General features: G+C 32.0%; 1 protein-coding gene across 1 annotated transcript in view; it reads right to left on the reverse strand.

Moving 5' to 3' along the window:
- LOC124533557 overlaps positions 1-17415 on the reverse strand; it is a 57725-nt gene extending 40310 nt beyond the window's left edge. The window contains exon 1 of the mRNA XM_047108946.1: positions 17117-17415. The gene's annotated coding sequence lies outside the window, so the exon portion shown is untranslated. The remainder of the gene's footprint in view (positions 1-17116) is intronic.
- Positions 17416-20715: the final 3300 nt, after the last annotated feature.

A 20715-nucleotide genomic window follows, 5' to 3' on the forward strand; every position in this document is an offset into this window, starting at 1 on the left:
AAAATATCACCACAGACTATCATAAAATAAAACCTTTGCAAATCAAGTCCAAAACTCTAAAAAGGCGGTTGCATTCGAGCTTTAAATCTTTTACGTAAAGTTTTCAAGATTCAACGGGTGTGCGCTGTTATCGGCGAACAGATAACACAAATTATGGATAAAAACGCCAGCTCGTTAAATCGAGTAAACTTAAATCTTACATTGTTTTGTTTAAAGCTTTAGATTAATCCTTAAAAAAAGAACACTACATTTATTTTAAAATAAAATTGATATTTATAAAACTACCACAGATATAACAAACATGTGTCATCTTGTATTAATATGCGTTCTACGGTAAACAAATGTCAAACAAACGTCACACATTTCAAAACACTCATTCATAAATGAAAAGAAACAAATCCATTTTCTTATAAACAGAAATAAAAGAATTCAAATTGTGATTAAATGTTAAGAAGTTAAATATAATTATAAATTAGGTAGGCACTAAATTCGTTTATCGTATATTACTAAAAGTATTAATTATCTGTTTGTATTTTATAAGTAGGTGGTAAGATTAATTTTATAATAAATTTGATTTATTTTTAGTTTCTAGTTTGCAGGTACTTTTTATATCTGTCGATAAGTGTTTTATATAAAATTGCTTCTAAAACGTTCGGTTAAAAAAAGGATTTAATACCCGAATATTTTTTAACGAATGACAAAATTCAGCTCCAGTGTTTGCGAATCGGACCATTCGTCCGTGCTGTGCTAATGCACCGTACAAGGTCCACCCATTTTGTCACACGCTTATTTAAATATATTTTAGCACTAGTAGTTCGAATTTCACTATAAACAAGGCTACATTTATCTTTATAAACAGTTTAACGAGTAAATATAAACGAGTTATGCAAACACATAAGGTGTACACACAGACAAGTGTAGGTTCGTATAACACATAAAAATGGAACGTTTGTTGTATTGCAAACGATTGAAAGATTATTACACCTTTCCAACAAAAGAAAAATATCCAAATTGGTCCAAGCGTTAATGTATAAGCAAAAGAAAAAATATTTAGCCTAATTAATAACTTCCTTAAAGAAGTGAAATCAATAATCTTATTGTTACTTGGAACTAGCAACTATAAATAGTAAATATTTGGAAATACAAACGTTTTTTTTTTTAATAATATATGTCTTGTGATTTTTTGTGTTAGTTGGTAACAGTAGATAAAACAGCCTTACTGTGGTATAAATCTTTGCACAAATAAATATAACCCCAGAGGGTAAATATAAAAAATGGCACTTTTATCCTCTCAAATATAAATAACAAAACAATAGATATTCAAGTGCCTCAGTGGCTCGAATTTTTTAAACTCTTTTTAAACGGCGGCGATGCTAAATGTTCAGTTCAAAATAAAAACGAAAGATTCGTTACTTATCGTACTTTTTATCATTTGTAGATCAGATAGAAGTATACTAACTATTATTGTATCATTAACTTAACCTAAATACGCTGACAGAATCTTGATTTTTGTCTAAGTCATTTGCTGTTATAAAAACTTGAATTGACGTACATACATAATATCATGATAGGGAAGAGTTACTTGACACAACTATTATCGGCTAGGTTTTCATTCCCTTAAATGAAAACCTAGCCAAATGTTATAGATTAATGTCCGTATGTATCACAGTAATTTGTTTTTTTTTTTAAACGAAGTTTTTTTATGCGGCTTACGTAGAGTCAACTTGCGGAAATCGTCACGTAGAATAAAGCGTCACGCCCCCCCCAGGCGACCTTTCCCCCTCTTTCTCTTTCTATTGTATACGGTTTTAATTAAAATTATTGTTTTTTTATTAGTTTTAATGTGCATGGGTTTTGAATAAAATGTTGCCATTGTCATTTAATTATTTACAAACGTTAATTTGTATACTTCGCCGTCCCCGGGGAACAAAATGATAACTTCCATTATCATCGTTTTAGTGTTTTGTCATTTTTGAGATCTTTGGGTACTAATACACCTGCTCAATTTTTTTCATAAATATTGTAGTGATACTTACGAAGTTACAAAATATTACACTACTATTCTACGATTATACTCATACCTGATATTTCAAGAACAAAAATATATTGTACTATTATCTAAATCTCTTTATATCTTACTGTAGGACAAACAGACTAACAATTATTTTCTCGTGAAAACTTCTCGACTAGCTTGTGATAAAAGCAGTTATCATTTTATTCTTGTGCAAAACAGTCTACGTGTTTCGTATAAGGTGTGTTTGTAATAATACTTTTGATGAAGTAGTTATAATTCATACCATGTTATATGTTAAAAAAGCCCAAAAGAAGGAATTTATTACGAGGAAAATGATATAGCTGAAGATTTCTCGGCGGACGAATCAGAGTATTAGTCGAGTCTACGTAGAACATCAAAAATATTGCAACTCAACTGTCTGTCAAGTACTGGAGGCAATTCGGATTACATAGGAAATGCAACTAAAAAATTGTAAACAATATCCAAAATTTATTTATTTTAACACAAGAAATATCATAGCATCGCTATGAGTTATATACGAAGCTCATGAAATTTCAGATAATCCTAAACCAAGACAGAATGTATTCTTGACTTGACTCCAACTAAGATTTATAATATAAAAAAAAATATCAAGGAATTAAAAAAAATATATCAAGGAGGTGACAATGAATGGTTTCAAAATCAAAATGAACCATCAAAAGGAAAGATTGGAATTAATGAACATGGCATACGAGAGCAACAAGATTTTGAATGTATTCATCATCAACAGTTCATGTTCGTCCACTGCCGAACATAGGCCAATTGCACGCATTGTGATCGTTCTTCGGCTACTCGCATCCAGCTCCTGCCAGCCGTCTTGCGTAAATCGTCACTCCACCGCACCCGATAACGTCCTACACTACGATTGCCGAAACGCGGTCTCTACTCTAGAACACTTTTACCCCAACGATGTTTGTTCTGATGTGATTCCGCAGAGAAACGCTGAGCTGGTTTAAAGTCTTAAACTGGTGGACCAGCTTTGTCGTGACGTGAGTGACTACGTTTTGGCTCCGTATGTCATGACGGGTAGGAGGCCCCGGTTTAAGACTATCGTCTTAAGGCACTGTAGGATCGACGATGTAAAGATTCGACGTAACTTCCGAAACGCTGCCAAACCTAGCTGAATTCTTCTATTCACCTCGTCCTCAAAATTGTTCTACCAAAGCAGTCCGAAGCCCAGCCTGTTCAGGGGGTTGGAATTCGTCGAGACTTCGCGCAAGATTGACACCAAAGACCATAGATGTCTTCAATTTTCGAAACGGTTTTGAGTATCTCATAGTCTGAAGTTGTTACCTTTTACTATAAAAGAAAGTATCCTATTCACAACTTCACTGTATATGATGATATTAATTGTAAAGGCTTGTTAGGTATTGCTATGTTTGGCATGCTCAGATTGCGAAAAGAGGCGTCTATAACATGTTATTTTACTCCGATGTATGTTACGGTCAAAATAAAAACAGATTTATTTTAGTTCAATATATATTTACATTACAAAAGCTTGGATTTTATACAATGGACAGATGTTTTGAGATCGACCAAGACCAAAGTGTGGGAGATTCGATGCATTTTAATATTGAGGGTTAACTGAACTAGAATAGAATATACTCCCGATTAAATTTACTCAATTATTAGGAACACATGTGTTAATGGTGGCAGATATAACGCCAAGAAAATGGTCAATCAAAGTTTAACAACCTAAGGGGCAGCCTAAAAAACTGGTAAAAAACTGGAAGAGAGTGTCACCCATTCACAGCAATCCGTATTAAAATACAGATATGATTTAAACATAGAACCTGTGAAGAATCAGTATGAAACGAGATACCCGACAGATAGTGAGTCCAAACCCCAGCGATGTGACGGAGTTGCCAGTGCTACATATGTATACTAAACTTTTTCCAGTAAGCAAGGCTATGTATGACGGTTTTATGTGCGTTTCCAAGTCAGGACATATCTCAAGCATTATCACGCTCTTAACAAGTTTCTAACTCATCAGGGTCAATTATTACGTAACAACTTAATGATTCGTGTACTGAGATTCCAGATACTATTGATTTTTAATTGTTATGGACCACGATCGTGGTCTTAGGGAGTGGACGTATTAGGACAGGAAGTCGCTTAAGTATTACATGGATAAGACTTGGTATTACATGGATCTCACAACTTTTTACCGCAGAACAACTGAGTTGCGAGACTTGGTTTTTTTGACAAGTATTGCTTTTGATGGGATTACTTATTTACTCGATTTTAAGAAGGATTAAATATTGGACGTTTTGTTGTATTTCCTTGGTTTAATTTTGTTTTAGTAAAAAGGTATCATGAGAAAAGCAAAACTAAACGTGATAACCATATAAACATTTTACAAGAAAAATCGATTACATTCATTAAACATAAAATGGTAAATGAATATTTACGAGAACAAAATGATATTATGGTATTATCATTTGCGTTTGGACTCTTGAAACCCTAAGAATAAAATGATATAGCTGTTGTACAATATTTGACTTTGGATAGGAAATACTGTGAATAAAATGATAACGGGCGTTAGGCAACACAGGTGATGATTGATTTTGGCTAACTTCTTATTTTTTAAATATCTCCGTTTCAACATAGGTTACAGGTTCTTCTCGTTATTAACTTATAGCTTATAAAAATCTAATTTTCTATAAACTTTAAATCATGCTTCTATGACCAGTATTTAAAGAGTTATTGTCGAAAACATGTTTTTTAATTCTCCTGAAAATTTACGTTTTGTTAGTTATCTTTTTATTCCCCGGGGACGGCGACTTGTATCTATTATTTAATACATACTAATAGGTATATTATAGTAAAAGCTACTTCGTTCCAACCGAGTGTTCTACGACGGATCTCTTTTTTTTTTAAACGTTTACTTGCTTAATATTTTCTCTGCTTTTTTTTGTTTTTTATTTTGTTCCAGTATTTGGGATTTTACTTTCCTGTTTTGAATTTATTTTAAATAGCGAATGCAACAGAATTTTATTTTGTTTTATTGAAAATACTTTTTTGTGTGAAGTATTTACTAACGTATCTTGTCTTGTAGCTTATAAAATGAGTTTATAGTTAATAGCAAATCGGGATACAAAAACTATAAAAAAAACCTTTGATGCTTTGTCGAACCTTTGCCTGTCGTGAAAGAAATTAAAAGTGCCTTTGTGTGCATCTGTACTCTTGTGCTGTAAATATTCTTCTCAGTGGGTTTCTCTCTGAGTGATGAATTCCTTAGACTTATAACTTTGCCGTTTCGTAAATTCAAATCGTTTGTAAAACAATACTTTGGTAGAAAGAGCATATTATTCGATACAAGATTTTATAGATGATAAAAAAAGACGTGGAGTTAATAAGAGTTAATAATAATTTAAATAATTGTATTTAACTAACATGACTTTGTATTTTTTAAATGTTAAAAAAGAGTAACTACTACGTTTCTTGCCGGTTCTTCTCGGTAGAATCAACTTTCTACCCGGTGGTAGCTTCACTTATTTGTAAAATGACGATTCAAAAGTACTTGTAAAAGCCTACTTGAATAAAGTTTATTTTGATTTGATTTGACAACATCGATTAGCAGAACATGTACATATATGTATGCATTAATAGAATATTTTAATAGATAACAAATAAACAAATTACGTATTGATTTAGAATAAGACTCATATTTCTATTATTGTCACCGAAATTTTAATGGACGCAATTAATTGAAATTGAATCACTTAAACAAGTAAAATATACAAAAATATATGTTAATTGTTTTTTGTTTTTGTATGAAGCAAGCAATTACTCAATTGTAACTCGAAAATTTACGCCCCAGTTAACACGACGATAAGGTTTCGAGATTTTTGGTAGAAAAAGTAGTTGTTATTTAATGTTTAAGAGACGAAATGGTCCAGTGGTTAGAGCAAGTGTGAAGATGGGGTTCAAACCCGGATAACATTTATCATGTGTTTATAAGATTGTGTTTTTAATTCATGTCGTGCTTGATGGTGTAGGAACAATCCGTAAGTAAACCGGAATATTATTTAATCATGTTATAATTTTAAAATATTCATTTACATTTTATATTTTGTGACATTATACGAATGGTTTGTTTTCATAAAATATGGAATAACGATATTATGCTACAAAATCTCTCAGACATGCGATCAAATAGCATAAGCCGTTGAATAAAATATAAGATTCGATGCGATTTGAGACCTTTTACAAGATGAAGTCTTACCTGCTTTCATTCAGAGGGTTAAGAATTTTTACAGATTTACAAGAAAAACTGTACAAAATTGTTTTATATTAATTAGATAGGGAAAATTGTATAACTTAACCTGGTAATCTTAGCAAATGGTTACCACCACCCATAGGCGGTAACTACCCGCTATATCACCAATAAGCCACCACGGAATCACAGGCTCAACACACTTCACCAACCATTAAGTACTTATTTCAAAATATAATATAAATTTACGCAATTTGTGAATATTTAGATCAATTTAGTAAACTTATTGTGTTTGTGAGATTTTCACAATCTTATCAATAATAAAACAGATCACACACGGCAGACCAGTATCAGTATACTGGTATATACTAGTATATCGATAAGTTTACATCTATGATACTTTGAAAAGCTGAAGAAAGGTACATGCCCCATATAATCAAATTTTCTTTAAGTGCATTCTTAATGCGAAAAAAGCCCCTTCTAATTTCAATTCTCTTTGTCGTAAAGTTTGAGCTGTGAGTTGCCAGTCTGCGTCAGGTAATTAGGACATTGCACTGAATCCCCTGATATCCCTGGATATTATCAATTATTTGTAGATAACTAAAATTATATAATAGCAAATTATCAATTATTAAATAGATATCGCTGATTCCACTATGCGCGATTATATTATACGAGTCGAGATGGCCCAGTGGTTGGAACGCGTGCATCTTAACCAATGATTGCGGGTTCAAACCCAGGCAAGCACCACTCTTTCATGTGCTTAATTTGTCTTTATAATTCATCTCGTGCTCAGCGGTGAAGGAAAACATTGTGAGGAAACCTGCATGTGAGAAATTTCAAAGAAATTATGCCACATGTGCATTCCACCAACCTGTAGTGGAACATCGTGGTGGAATATGTTCCAAACCTTCTTCTCAAAGGGAGAGGAGGCCTTTAGCCTAGCAGTGGGAATTTACAGGCTGTGGTTGTTGTTTTTGAAATATATATCTTAAAATATCTATTAATCATTATAACCATAATTACATAGTATAAAACAAAGTCGCTGTCGTAACCTAACGCTGTCTGCCGTATTTATGTTTAATTCTTTAAAATTACGCAACGGATTTTGATGCGGTTTCTTTTAACAGATAGAGCAATTCGAGGAAAAAGTTTTTGTATATAATATATACATACAATATAGTAAAGAAACAATCTCCATTATATTTAGTAACAGCATGGCACCAGAAGCCGGGGTGGGTCGCTAGTATAATTATAATTTTATTTCTGTTATGTGTTTATATCTACATCTTTAGAAACCATTAATTAAAAAAAAACCATTGATTTTCCTTCTGCTTCCGAATCCCTGGTGAAATTAATTTATAATTGTAATTGGCTGATATAAATCGATGCTATCGACGACCAATGAGCGTTCAGTATTTAGTCAGCTTAGTGAGTCTGATTTTGACAAGCGTCAGAGAAAATGGTGGTTGGTTTTTTAGTGTTGATTATGATTTTAAAATGAGGACTCAGATGAATTTTGATGGTAATTTAAGAAGACCAATTAAAATATATGGTATGAAATAAATAAAAAAGAGATTTCAGTTAAAACATAATATATGTCATTTTCTTAATATATAAAAAAGAAGTATATAGTTAGTATACGCGCAACGGACTCTCAAGGGAGAAGATGGAGGCGGCGGAGAAGAAAATGACTATATGAGAAAGCTTTATTTTTATGGTATTATACAGTAGTAGTAGGTAGTATACAGATAGTCGTTTGTGGTCACCTTCACCCATACAAATACCCTTAATATTAGTACTAATACTTTCTTACATCACTAATGCGCCAGGGAGCTTAGACGTTATGCATTTTGTTACACTGACTCACTCATTCCTTAAACCGAAACACAACAATACGGTATCATATGAGTCGGTGGTACCTATCCAATCGTCCTTGCACAAAGCCAAGTAAAATTTTTATAAGTAGACTAGAGTTTCAAATTTATATTTACATTGAATATAAGTGAAAAGTTAACAAAGTGAATATAAGCTTACAAGGAACAAAAGCAAACTGCTTTCTACGTATCCATGTATGTCTTAGGCTAGCCCCGAGCAATAACAGCCAGTATAATAAAACCTCGTTTGTAGCTAAGTAACTACAGTTACGGAGTATGACTACAGCGTTATTAGGTGAGAAAGAGTAAATGTTAAAAGTAAGGCCTTTTTATGGGCAGGCTGACCTTAGACGTCGAAAACAAAAGTTCGGAAGATTTATGAGTTTCGTTTCGAGATGTAATCATTTATTTTTCTAACAACTTTTTTTACTAATAATGAGACCGAGAACGCCTAGTGAATAATATACGTGAATTCGAGTCGACGATTGTGAGTTTAGTTTTGTAGAAGTATTCGTGAGTTTCATTTGTTTCTATTGTTTATTCATGTTCAGAAGTAAATTGGAATATACAATAGTCAAGGAAAGGGGCGATTCTACCAACTCTAATTCGGCTATAGCTCACAAAATAAACCTTAGTTTACCTAATCGTAAATGATTATTCTCATTATTCTTTCCGGTAAGATTTCGATCTAACTGTGAGCGAAACGCTGAGGATCGTGGTGTGTGTAGAATGGACGTAGTATAGAGAAACATAGGATGACGGCAAAAATTACGTCTTGATTTGATTGCTATAAAGTGTCAATTTGGTAGTAGAATTTGCGCCATGTGTTGAATGAAAGTCTGCCACCTGTTTATCTAGCAACATATATTGAAAAAACGTATTTTAAATATCATCCAAATTTACCTCCTTAAAAGATGTTTAGACAAGATACAGTTATTTACGATAAGAGACAATTCATAAGCCAAAATAAAACAAGTATCCGAAATTTGCATTTTGTACCTTTTTATTTGTACTAAATTCAATTATTTCAATTTGTATACTTATTTTTATATTAGTTGTACCCCGACACTCGATCCGTATCTGATTTATTTTTCCTGTTAATACCGGTTTTCCTTGTATTGTACGATATTTGTTTTATTTTTTATTTGTAAAGAACAGCTAGCTTTTGCTTATTTTTTTTGTAAAGAAAAAGTATATTTGGTTACGTACGTCCTTTCGGTCTTAAAAGGCTTAAAGTTTTTGCTGAAGCATTGATAAGATATTGTCTTTAATCAAAATAAAAAGAAAATAAAAACGCCATTCGACGTCTTTAAAAATAAGCCGTATTCAATTTCAAATAGTTAATAATTATTCATATTTTTGGAATAGGAACAAATCTGATTATTGTCTCCTAAATGTGTATATTGAAGAAAAATTGAAGCACCGCTAGGTACGTAGTAATGAGATCGCGTATAAGGTGAACGGTGTGTCAAACTCTGTACAACTTCGTGGCATAAATCCTAACTTCATGAACTCTAATGAAAGCACTACCTCGTAATTGTGGTCGTCGGGGTGAAATTGTTCATGTCTTAAATTTATCTTACGAGCATTTTGTTCATAAGAGTAACTACCATAAAGTTGTAAGTTCTTCTTGATGAAATTTTATATTATGATACATAATATGTGTACATTAAGTGATGTAAAAGTCTCTTATCGTCCCACTAAGAGGTTAAGGCCTCCTTGCCTCTTTATTGGGTGCTCATTCCACCACTCTTTGTAATAACAGTGTGGTAGACTTTCATCCCACACGTTTCGCCCTTAAATGCGAATAAAATTATAAACTTATAAAGTAAATTATATGTTACTAAAAATTTAGTATTATTTGCCCAAGTTTGAACCCTTAGGTCATCTCAGCTCGTATTATGTAATATACATATTATACGGACACTCGAACCTTTAAAATAGACTTCGTCTTAAAAGAGTATGTAAACAGACTATTAATTAATGTTGTAATGCGGCGGTAGTCTTATGATTCTTTAGCAATCTCTTCAAATTGCTTAAGTTTTTTTTATTAAATTTACTATCTGAAAATTGGACCATTGAAATTGTCATGAGAAATCGCATTATGATATATCTAATAAGAATAAAAAGTAAAAGTAACAGCCTGTAAATTACCTACTGCTATGCTAAGGTATGGAACATATTCAACCATGTGAATGCACATGTGGCAGAATTTCGATTAAATTAGACACATTTAAATAAAACTAATTATAATGGAATTTTAAATAAAACTAATTATAACTAAGACAACATTAAATTAGACACATGCTGGTTTCCTCACGATGTTTTTCTTCGCCGCCGAGCACGAGATGAATTATAAACACAAATTAAACACGTATATATAGTGGTGCTTGCCTGGGTTTGAACCTGAAATCATCGATTAAGATGCACGCGTTCTAACCACTGGGCCATCTCAGCTCATATGAGAATAACAGTTTAAAATAAAAACTTGAAAAAAGTAAAAATAAATGGACTTTTCTAATCTGATTCTTCTAAAAATTAGTACAACTAAATGACACTAGGCAGAAAATACACACAATACTGCAAATAATAATACTATATTCACTTTCAAAGATCATTTTGGTATTTCTTAGATGTCTAAAGATCCTGAATAATTCCGGTCCTTGGCTATGTTAAGGGATAAATAGCGCTTATGTATTTAACGCTCAATAGATCTAGATCTGCTTGTAATACGGACAGCAATTAGCAATTTAAAGCCTTTGCATGCACAAACAGTCTAAGCACACGTCCACATGTTCTGTGTAAGGCCTGTCATATAATCTCTAATATAATATAATCATAATGAAGAGTGTAAATATTCCAGAAAATACCGGTTAAATATATTTAAATACAGAATTTACTGGTTTTTAACCTTACGCTTATTAGCCTAACCCTTAACAACGGGGCTGTAACTATAAAAGTTGAAGAATAAGGCAAAGTTTACGGCGTTTTAATAAATATGTATAATTGAAATTTCATGTCGGTTAAATACACGAGCAACGCACGAATAACGCGAGAAAGGCTTATGTTAGTATAATATATATAAAACGTAAAGCAATATAACACAACTCTTAATATAATAAAACTAATACGAATACTTTTATTTGTGTAACTTTGAACTTCGAATAGGGACCTTGTCTTTCTAAAACTGTTGTTTAAGCATTAGAAACTATTTGTTCTTCAATTATTTGCTACATTAAGTAAATAATGCTACTGTCTTAATGAATCGCTTATTATAATAGTAGATATTTGCGCAATAACAGTTCTTATAAATAAAAAAAATGTTAAGAAAATTAATCCTGATATAATGTTACTTTGTATGAAACGAGATCTTGAATCAGCACTCTGAATACGGCGCTAATTGGACTAAAGTAAATTTGATATTTTATTCAAGTTGTATAACAGCTTTGTTATACATGTTATAAATGTGACAAAGGTGTAACATAATATGTTCTGAATAAAAAAAATATATTTTACTTTTCTTCGTAATTGGGATTGATAATAACATGAAGAATATATATACATACTGATCTTACAAGACCAAATGATTGGATTTGCGATTGAACAAAATTGCCTTTAGCGTACACGCTACCGTACCACGTGGTGGTTATATTAGATGCCTTCCGCGTGCTATACTGCCTTTCTGGAGAATCAGCACTATTGGAGACATGGCATATACTCAATGAAGATAATTTTTGGTAAAGTAGCTTAAATTAAGTTTTTTTTTTTCCTATATTATATTTTATTATGAAATAGGAAATATCTAGACAGACTGATAAATGCTTTATCCGGTGGTTAGTGGTCATCACCATTACCATTGGCGCTGTATGAACTACTAACCGTCCCTTACATCGTCAATGCGCTACCAACCTTAGTAACGTTGCGTCCCGAATACCTGTAGTTAGACTGATCCACTTTGTATGGTGATCACTTAAACGCATTCTAACATTCTGTGAAAAGACTAAAAATTGTTATCCAATACACGAGCCCACGCAGTCGCGGATGCAGACCGTCACAATAAAGGTGGTCAACCAAAGATAAAGTTGATTATAGTCATCCCGTTTATATTCAGCCGGCTTTTTTCTCTCTACGAAGCAAAAATTCAATAATCCCGCGGTGTGGTGAATAAAGCACCTATCCGAATTTGAATTGGCAAGTTCACCCCATACATATTCAGTTTGAGGAAGCGACGCACTGCGCAAAAGTTTTGGCACTCTCGCTTGCATACAAAAAATGAAAGTGGCTTGCGACGAACGAAATGGCGCATTCCTTTGGCTGATCTTAACTTGACCTACATATTATGCTAAATACTTAACATCTCGAATTTATATAACGAAATCATATTTATCTATATTTAAATAAAACCTTATTTCTTTCCTGTTTATCATTCGCTTACATGAATTCATTTCTCGCGAATGATTTCAATATAAAATGCATACCTGAAACAATACGCTTCTAGTTAAAAGTTCATATCATGTATTTTATTTGTACGATTGTGCCCGCGACTTCATGCGAGTTTGAATTTAACAAAAAAGTTAAATAGTCTAAGTTATTCCTTATTACATCGGCTATCAGTCAGTGAAAGTCCCGTCAAAACCCGGTCTAGGCGTTCCAGAAATTAGCTGGAACAAATAGACAGACAAAACTTGAGAAAATGTTGTTTTGGTATATTACTTACCGTGTATACAAACATACATCAAATTTTATTATATGTATTGGCGCAATAATAGCCTGTAAATGTTTCACTGTTGGGCTAAGGCTTCCCCTGCCATTGAGAAGGGTTGAGAAGCTTTTTCCACCAGTCTACAATGTGGGTTGGTTGATATATTATTGGCAGAATTTCGTTGAAATAAAACACATGTTTCCTCGCGATGTTTTCCTTGATCCCGTGCACGATATGAATTATAAACAGTAAGTAGGCAGGCATAAGAAAATAAAGCAATGCCTGCCCGGGATTGAGCTCATCAATCCCAGGCAATCATCATTATGGGAAAAACATTTTTTAAAACGCAATGAATTTAATTATTCGATTAATGTATTCAAATATTTAGTTATAATGTATAAATTTGGCGTGTACAAAAATATAGAGCTATTAATGGATTTGGAATATCGTTTGAAGCTCTGTACCATCTTATATAGAGTAAGCTGAAGGTTTAATGATATTCTTTATTTGATCAAACACTGAAGGCGAGCAATTGAAATTGTAAAGATAATTACGTACCAGCTGACGTTATTGCTATAAGCCAGACCGAGTAATGGTACTTGGTCAAAGCAAATACCAAAGCTACATGGTTATATTAATCTGCTATATATAGATACAGATTAATATAGTACGAAGATATTCCTATAAGATTATCCTTTCTTGTTTTTGACTACTTGGTTGGCAAGGTAAATATATAGTATAGTATGACACAACTTAGAAGTAGCATCGGCAAAATTCGTAAAACCGATCACATCCGAATTGAGTACGCCATCCCAAATTAACAATATTTATTTCTCATGTGAATTTGATCTTTACACAAATGTAATACCTTGTAATATCATATGACCTAATATATTCGCTAATTTGACACGACGATTTACATGCACTTGCTTTCTGACTTTGAACTGACGCGAGAATCTATAGCGACGAATAGCGTCGAATGGCGCGATAGGGAGCTATTTCTATTGGTCGTGGAAATCGGCAGTAATCGGTTTTATTTTCATGTCATTGCATTTTCCGATGCTACATCTAATTTGTGTCATACTGTATGTATATAGTGTCATATTATGTAACTGAAGGCTTAAACTCGTTTAAAGCTACCCACCCTGCTGTTATAATACGAGTCAAAACAGATATGGCGCATTTTTAATTATATTCATTCGGTTACTAATGACGTGTGTTTAATTAAGACATTTAGGCTTTCTTTCGTAACTGGCCACGAAATAATTTTATATATGTACAGTATATGAATTTGTAAAGAATCAGAATGTTTTGTTTTTTTAAAATATACTATATATATATATATATATATATATATATATATATATATATATATATATATATATATATATTTTAAAATGGTATTTTATAACATAAAGCAAAACTTGAAAAAAAAATGAACTGTTTGAGTTAGCTATTTTTCATAATTCTATTGTATGTTTTTAAAATCCTATTTGAAAATAAGTGAACACAAGCTCAATTATGTATTGTTTATAGTGTAGATATATGACTCAATTTTTAATACTCTTTCATATCAGCTTTATAATCATTGATAAATGTAAAAAAAAAACATGAGTACTTGTTTGTACTTTATTATAATTAATTAAGCAAATGAAGTTTTGGATGATGTTTTTCTGCTCTCTCTGAAGCTTCGGCGTTATTTATAATTGCACCGGCACGACTGTCCAATTTCTAATATTTTCAGCGAAAAACCCTGCTTAAGAATTCTGTAAGAAATAACATCGTATCTCACTCATGAAATGTTGACAACTGGCTTGTGATACCCCATTTTGATGCTTGTATGTCGTATATCATATTATGACATTAGTAGCTCGAGTACTGTAGTGAGCTACTGAAGGTAAATCGTAATCACACTTAAACGTCTAGACAGATTAAAAGTATGTTCAACATCAAGGCGTTATATGTATGTCATACATGTCTTTATTTGGTAAGTATACAACATCTTAGATGGCCTTGAGCAGTCGTATGCCTTTATGAGGAGTGCAGATGAGCAAGATCTCTCTCTCCTACTCTAAGATCAAGCACAGCACACGAGCACAATACTAAAGCACCCATTCGAAAAATTCGAATGAAGATGCTTGTTGAAAACAGTCATCATCAATTTCTTATCGGGTTTGAAAAATAGCTGGTGGTATATATGTTTACACAGTTACTTAAAATAATCTTTAAATTATATAATGATGATTATAATCATAAATTCAGCTTGGTTTTCAATCTATTTTACTTTCTAATTTTGCTATATTTTGTATAATAGTTTATTATAATGAAACTTTTCGTTTAATTTGTTCGTAATAATTTTGTACTAAATTATATTTTCGTTAATTTTATAGCACTTAAAACAAATTTTGGTTATTGTTTCTTTTTATGAAAATAAAAGAGTAAAATTTTGTAACAAATATATATTTTTAGAGATATGACCGACTTGCGTGTGTTACACTTGGAGGAAGATAGTAGCCGAAGATCGATCACAGTGGCGTGCTATTGGAGAGGCCTATGTCCAGCAGTGGACGAAAAAAGGCTGTTAATGATGATGATGATGACCGACACTAATTGTAACATAATAAAAAAATAACCTGTGTAATCAGGGAAAGAAAATGTCATTTTTTATTTTTATTATATAATATAGTTATTTTAAAGTTAGGTATTTTGGTACATCAGTCAATCAATATGACTTGAGCATTTAGACTGTAATATGGACGATATAAAGATATAGAGCTAAAGATATAAAAGTCAGCTTAAGATACAAAAGATCGCGTCTTACAATAATGCACAATATACGCAAAGTAATTTACTAAACGTTTATACTTATTTTTAACTATGGAAACTTATAAAACCAAAGCTAGTGTTTCGTAGATTTTCTTCCTTGAGCTATTTATTAAGATAGATCGGAATTCACAATGAGTTCCTTTTGTTATTTCCTGTTCTCACCTTGAAAATCGATTCTGTATTCGATAAATAAATTTGAATTAAATTTAGAACTTACTTCCTCCTAACATCATGCATTGCGAGACGTTTTTTTTTTAATAATAAGTAGAAAATAATGACTTGTTGGATATGATGTCCTTCAAAGTCAATGATAATCCATATATTGGAAGATAATTATTAATGAGAATTATTTATGAAATAATGAACGTACAATTTGAATACTCAATTATACAAAAATGTAATGAAAAATACGTATTGCACGCTTTATATAAAAATTTAACATCAAAGTTAACTTTATATTTCAAAGATGATTAAACACCACCTGAATCTCATAATAATAAACAAGATTAATTAAAAAAAAGATTAGAAAATTGAATTAAGGATTTAAATGATTATTTATTATAATATCGATGTAAACAAGATTCAGATAAAGATCGACTAAAATATTTCGTTCAAATTTAACAACATTACTTGCAAAGTAATCACAAACTCTTGTTAACATTTTTCGAGTAAATGCCCCCGAGATCATTCGAGACTTACGACAATGAAGTACAAATTTTAATCCGAAAACATTTTGCCGCAGCAATTACCCAAGTTTTCAAGGGCGAGTTAAAAACGTTGCTTCGCAAGCACTAATGGACTAAGTTCCGTAGTAAATTTGTTCGAAGAAGCCGAAAACAGATTATTCACGGTGTATACTTTCTTAATTATACAATCTGTTCTTTAATATTCAAGCTTAACTCATTAAAAAACTTAACATCAAAAATCTATGAAATATCTTTATTTAATAATGTGCACGTCATTTTAAAGATGTACATTTAATGGCAATCTTTTGCTGGATCGGAATATTTGTTCTATTGAAAAACAACTAAAAATACTTAGTAGTATATTTTAGTAGTACGTATACTACGTTCCTAAAGGAAATACTATCAGCAACTTATACACAATTTTAATAATCATTTAATCTACTAAGAGATATACTAATCTTATAACAGTATGTATTTAAAAAATATACTTGTTAGTTTTTCCGTTACTGTACAACTTCATAAAGATAAATATGTATATCCAAAGGTGAAGTAACATACTGTTAACTATGATAATTACATTTTTATATTTGTAATCTATTATTAGATATTCGTATATTTTGTGTTTACATGAACGCCGATATCTTAAAATAACTTCATCAAAAGATGTAGAAAACACTCAAATGAGATTTTTTTCCTCAAATGTAATTGCTTCAAATCAAAATAATTAAATGAATTTAAATGAATGAAACTTACATGAATTCAATGAGTTCGAGTCCCAGATTTTATTTGACTAAACACTTATCTGTCACACACTTATAAATGCTCACTTCACAACTAACATACATAAAAAAGTTTATAATTATTTTCGAAATCGACACTATTAAGCTCCGTATTATCAGTCAAGTTTTATTTAATTATAAATTCGCGTAATCATCAACTTACGTAAGTTGGAACGAGGAGCTGGAATGTTTGCACCTTACCGAGTGCACCCTGGCGGGCATTTGCCGCGACGCCGGCCGTCACTGTGTCGAAGGCGCTCTCCGAGCCGCACACCGCGCATGTCTCCATCACAGTAAGCCCTAACTCACACCGACAGCTCTGGAGCTCGCACGAACCGTGAAACTTATTTTTCCTTACATGCGACCATTGTTTCAACGAGTGAATTCACGATGTTTTGAACAGCAGTCGTTTCACAAATATTTTTCAACGTTTCGCGCGATCCGTGAATTATTGCGGGCATTGTCCCAATAATTCGTTCTGGTGTGCACTTAGCTTATGTACTTCACCTTTTAAGTATTCATAAGGTACCGTCGTCTATCAATAATAGGTTTCTTAACGTATTTTTATAACGATCTTGTTCTGTAACAGTATGAATTAATCAAACCTAAGTTAACATTATATTATTTATAATTTGTTACTAATATGAGATAACTTTTCGTATTCTTTTTCGAATATTTCACTCTGAAATATATATAGGAAAATAATATGCATATAGAGTTGGGATTATGAAATTTGAGACATATGAATGATGAGAGTTCTAACTAGTTTGCCTGAAGAAAGTCAAGGCCACTTACACCGATTAAAATTTCTCAGACAAGTTTAAAACTACTAACCCAGCCGGTGGTTAGAAAACGTGAATCTTAACCAAATATGAAGGGATCAAATTTATAATTCATCCCATGAGTGGCAACAGACAATGGAAGACAGCTTTACGAAACCTGTATAATCTGTCGGATGAAATTCTTCCACATAATTCTTCTCCAATCCAAAGCGGATCAGTATTTATGTTCATATTCAATAATTATTTAGACGAGGAGGCTTTGTATTTAGAACTTACAAACAAAAACTATTAGAAACGTTTTAAAAAAAATACATTATTTCAAAATTCATTTCGATGATCTTGCGTGTTTACAATGGAGTCGCATACGTGTCGAGAATAAACAATATCTTTCACTCCGGCGTTTTTACACTTAAAGGACGTCACGAGCGAATCAAATGTTAATGTAAACACGCCTACAATATCTCTCCCATTCTTAACTTCCATCCCTTTTTAAATCGACTAACATTGCGAAGGGAAATTTAAAAATCTTTCCATGCAAATTGGTTACTTGATACAATCTTAGTCAATCAATTACGTGACGGCGGGGACGAATTGGTTTTCTCTGTTTGAAAGAAACTTAAGCTAACTGAGACTAATGATAATAATTAATGAAGTTGAGATGGCTCAGTGATTAGAACACCTGAGTTTTAGCTGAAGATAGCGATACGAACGCGGGCATGGACCTTTGAATATTCATGTACTTAATTTATGTTTATATTACCATTTGTGCTCACTAGATCTGATGAAATTCTGCCACTTGTATTAAACCAGGGTGTCGATACTAGCTTTAAATACTTCCCTTTATAAGGCCAAGACCGTCTAAAGGCTCTAATTGATAATTAAATTAAAAAAATAAAACACATTAATTAATCAATGTATTATAAAAAAATCCGAAAATCCGAAAAAAAAAACTAAACCTTTTTTCCAATTTCCAGTCCCAAGTTTTTCTAGTTCATTAATTAAGGCTATAAGTCATTTATAATATCGTTCTAGATAAAGCAGGTGTGCTATATGGAGGTGGCTGAAGTGGTACTGAAAATAGAGGTAATCAATAAAGGCTATTCTATTCTCGTCAATTGTAGTTTTTTTTGTAACACTCAGTATAAATATCCGCCGTCTACCTTATAGAAGTGGACCACGATGCGTTTTATTAAATGTAGTTATTTTATATTATTTTTCCTTTGTTTATGCTTCGTGTATAACAGTGTTGCTAACTATAAAAAAAATGTTATGTAAAAAAAGAATGAACAATACATAATGATCATATTTGAAAACAGTGGTATTTATAATTTTGTTGTTTTCCATGTATAATTATAATATACATAGGTACTTCGAATTTTAGTGTTTATCAGTACTTTTAAAACCTTTAAATTAAAAAAAAAATCTAATTGTGTTTCTTTCTTGTGCTTTTTCTTTTATAGTTAAAGATTTTTTTTTAAATTAAATGTTTTTCAAATATAAGTGTAGCGTTATAACAGTATATCTTCTATCAGACCTAATGCAATAATAAGCACGATATTTAATATACATATCAATAGCAATATTGGATTGAAATTACAAAAAAAAATCGCACATAAACGTACCTTTTCATAATATTAAATAAAAACCAAAATGTCAGCTAGGTCAGCTTTTAGCCAAGGATTTCCGATGATCAATTAGAAAAAATTGAATGTCACATTTTCAAATTTTTTATATGACTAATTGGCATTACTGGCTTGGCTGGTATTAGTGTGAACCATACGTCAATTGTCACCGCAAAAACCGCTAAGGCAGCGGCGGTTGGCCTAATTAATGGGGGTGAACTCCAGGGGCAGATTAATCTGGACATAAAACCTTTTCGCTGTCCCTGACATAAGTTGTATAGATCTGAAGGTTTCCCATTCTCTTCTCAATTTTATCCACGGAACTTTATAAAAATGTTGTATTTATTATCTCCTATTATGTTTAAAAAATCTCATAATGTTAAAAGAGGTTTACTGTGTGTTTACTTTACTTTGTTGATCTGGAACTTCTTTAACTGTCGCTTTGTATATTAAAGGTAGTTTTATATTTAGTTTTTGTGTTAAGGTTATCTGCCAATAGTTCGTATGTACGTCTGAAGGGACCTCGATCATTCAGACAGGTATTTCTTTACTTTGAAAAGTATTTTACGTCGTTTTATTTATTTATACTTTCTCATACTTTATTGACGTCATATAAGGACGACATCAGAATATTACAAAACAAACGTGAATAAAAATCCAAGATGGCACGATGGTGTTTATAATACATTTCTTCCTTCGTGGTGAAAGAAAGCATCGTGAGGAAACTATAGGTATCTATTTTCAAAAATATTCTGCCATCTTTATTTCTACCAACCCGCATTCGAGGAGGGCGGGCGGTTGTATCTAAGCCTACGCCGCAATGGTAGAGGAGGCTTAAGCCAAGCAATGGGACATTTATTTTATTATTATTTATATTTTTTGGCAACTTTGTATTAATTGTAAATCTGTAGGTATTAATCGGTTGAATTCTACCAATTTTAATTTCCAAGCCTTGGTTGAACGATGTGATGGAATGGGCTTCGTACATACTTATTTAAACTTATAAAAAAATGGATAACCTGGCCAAGTAAATCAAAGAAATAGTTTCGATCATCTTACTATACTAATATCTAATTTACACGAAGGGAACCTCGAGTACTGCAACATAAATCAGAACGGCGAATATTTTTATCCATATTTTACAAAGGGTCAATTTAGCATGTTTGAGG

Source organism: Vanessa cardui, chromosome 1, assembly GCF_905220365.1.
Source record: "Vanessa cardui chromosome 1, ilVanCard2.1, whole genome shotgun sequence".
Classification (NCBI taxonomy): domain Eukaryota; kingdom Metazoa; phylum Arthropoda; class Insecta; order Lepidoptera; family Nymphalidae; genus Vanessa; species Vanessa cardui.